At 43.5% G+C, this 3,127-nt stretch overlaps 1 non-coding gene across 1 annotated transcript; it reads right to left on the bottom strand.

The window, feature by feature from the left end:
- Window positions 1-1,723: 1,723 nt before the first annotated feature.
- On the bottom strand, window positions 1,724-1,828 carry LOC144756911 (U6 spliceosomal RNA). Its single transcript, XR_013595393.1, has one exon. It is a non-coding gene; the product is annotated as a U6 spliceosomal RNA (small nuclear RNA).
- Between the last annotated feature and the right edge of the window lie 1,299 nt (window positions 1,829-3,127).

Raw genomic sequence — 3,127 nt, 5'->3', positions numbered from 1 at the left:
CAACTGATCTGGGTTTAATCCATCACCATTCTTTAGCCCACTCAGCCACCCCATTTCAGACATGGCTATATGCAAATCAGTCTGACCCTGTGCCTCATGGGAACAGTCCAGCCCGAACTGCCAAGCCATGTCTTCCATGGACCGGAAACAAGCATCCTGGGGCCGGTTTCGGATTCATAATCCTCATCAGCCAGGCTATCTTGAATCCAGTGGCCGAGTGAGCAAGGGACTCACGTCTGAGCATACCCTGCCACACTTAGGGCGAACAAAGCGATACAAAAGGGGTTGATAGACGGAGCGCTTGAGCAAATCAAACACTCACCCCCAGTCAACTGATCTGGGTTTAATCCATCACCAGAGATTAAAGACATAGCATGAACCTTTGACATAACATGGAAGAGAGAAATAGATACCCATGTAATTAGTGAATTGAAGCCAGAAAAACTGGGATCAGTCCTGACTTCCCTACTTGACCAACGTGTGTGATACTAGGCAGAAATTACTTTTGTTCATAGAGGAACTGTATATGAACCAGTGGCCCAAGCCTGCATGCACCTTATTTTGGTAGAAGAAAGTTAGTTATTCCAGACATGTTAAGGAGACGACAATAAGAATGGCCATCCATGGCCTCCGTGTAGAAATATCAAACATCTGTATATTGTCCAGTGCCAGCCTGGAAGGAACCGTAGTCATCAAAGGAAAGATGAATTTAGGGCGAGGCATACAGTACAATCTTTTTCAAAAGCACATGATATAGTCATTCTGTGTCTTTTACAATAACAGTCTCTGTCCTGTCTTTCAAATGTGTGCAAACCGCAGCCCTTGATATATTTGAGATAAGAGCAATCGGGCTCCACAACAGTAGACTTCCGTGAAAAATAGGGTGAAGTCCTATTCTATGTAGGTTCCTCTATTACTACACTCCATGCTTCAACTTAGCATGAATTGCTACATTATATCAGCCTATCCCTCGCTACCCTATGTCAGGTGACTACCATGGCGTGGTTTCAGATTCCTGAGGAGCACTCCTTGAACCCTGACATCTATGCCCTCCCAGAATTCAGAGTTATGTTAATTCTTTGTCAGTTCTGATTTATAAGCTTTTTTACTCAAAGGTCTCCTGGTGCTAAAAGTGGGGCATCAGAACATACAACACACCAAGGGGCATATTACCAAGCAATAGCGATAATTATCGCTATGCATGGTTAGCGGCTATAATTATATCGCCGCGCTCCGACGATTTTTACCGCTGAGATACCTTGATATTATCAAGGTTTATCTCAAAAGCGGTAAAAATCCTGCGAAATGCATGAATATTGCTTAAAAATCAGCGATATTCATGCATTATCGTGACAATGCTCTTAGCCATGTTATCCACCTTCCATTGGATAACATGGCTAAGAACTGCTCTAGGCAGGCGTTAGCTTTTGGAGATAATCGCGCTTAGCGCGATTATTTCCAAAAGTAGGTAATAGGAGATAGCGATGTTAGCAACTGTTTCCAGTCGCTAACATCTTGGCACGCCCACTTTGCATGTCATTAGCGATAATTATCGCTGACATGCAAAGTGGGCCCCAAGATGATCGCTATCTCCTAATAGCTGTCGCTAACTGGTGTTAGCGACAGCTAGGTAATAGGGCGATAAAATTTTCGCCGCTTTAGCGGAAAAAATTCCCGCTAAAGCGGCGATAAGGCCCTTGGTCATATGCCCCCAAGATTTAAAAAAAGTATGGAACACTTCAGAAATTTAGGTCATCCTTCAGGAGGGATTATGCTAATCTTCCCTATGGCGGTCCAACTTTAGAAAAAGTCCCCCTGAACCTAGTACACAGCACCTAGGGAGTCGAAGGGAGTTCACCCATCAGTCCCAGCTCCTCACCTTCCGCAGCCAGTCACAGACTGGGGCTACCAGCCAATGGGCATTTTCGTAGTGGGCTCACGTGGTGGGGGCAGTATTACTGCTGGTGGGGGGAAGTATCCCTGCTGGCAGGGGCCGAGTTTGTTATTGGGGACAGGAAGCCTGTGTTTCGTGCCTGCAGGGTCTACGCATTTTAAAAATACACAATGCAACAAAAATGATTTTAAAGTGTGCTTCAAACACTTTGTTTTTGCATTTGGGTATTCCCGGTCTTCTGCAGAGTCGACACAAGTAGCCCTGACCTCCAGGGCTTAAGGGAAAGGGTGGGTGGCTGAAGGGTGGGTCTGCTGTTCCTTGACTCAAAGAGTCCAGGACATAAATACTCTTCGAAATTCAAAACTATGTGTTTCTTTAAAATGTGATTTTTCCAACGCATTTCCGTCTACTATATCAAATTATAACATTGCATTGCATGGCAATTGTTTGAAGTGACAGATTCTAATCATGAAGTTAGATGCATTCATGCCTCCACCACTACCGCCCTGACAACTAAGCTATTAATGAACCCAGAGAAAGTAAATTGTCGATAATATGACAGATAGAGTAACGTAGAGTATTTTGCTTTTGTGTAGCACACGCCCCAAACTGATTTATTTCAAGGTGCTCTCATGATGATGAAATAGAAGGGATCACTGTGAGAAAAGTTATTGCCTACGATCACACAATGTCAAGTGGAAGCCGGGACTGATGCAAACTTTCCTGGTTTCTCTCTGACTACAGGCCTGCCATTGCAGCCTGTGTGGGTTGGTGCTGTGGATTTCAGCCACTACATAGTTGTCTTATTCTCTCTCCTGTTTTAGATCAAATCTTAATGCTTTATTTTTCATACTTAGAGGGGTTGAATCAGTACACTGTGTTAAATACGTCCAGGCTACAAGCGTTTCCTAAAGATTGGTGACAGTAGTATTTGAGGAGGATGATGTTTAAATGCAGAAGCTAAAGTGAAAACCAGAGCACTCACCCATGGTCAGTGCATAGAGACCAATTGCTCCATGTAGCTAAAAATCTTTGTTTAATATCATCCATTCTGAAATTAATTCATCCATGCGCGCCTCACAATTAAACTATTAATTCTTTGAGCCAGGCACTCCTATATCCAATCTTCATCCAGCTATTCATCATTGGGCAGGGTTCTATAATAAAAAGTGTGCTGTAAAACGCACCATATTTGCAATTTTTCCCGAAACATTTCTTGTGAGGATGTTGAAG

This window comes from Lissotriton helveticus, chromosome 5_1 (assembly GCF_964261635.1).
Source record: "Lissotriton helveticus chromosome 5_1, aLisHel1.1, whole genome shotgun sequence".
NCBI classification, from domain to species: Eukaryota; Metazoa; Chordata; class Amphibia; order Caudata; family Salamandridae; genus Lissotriton; species Lissotriton helveticus.
This window is presented reverse-complemented; position numbering and strand designations above follow the sequence as displayed.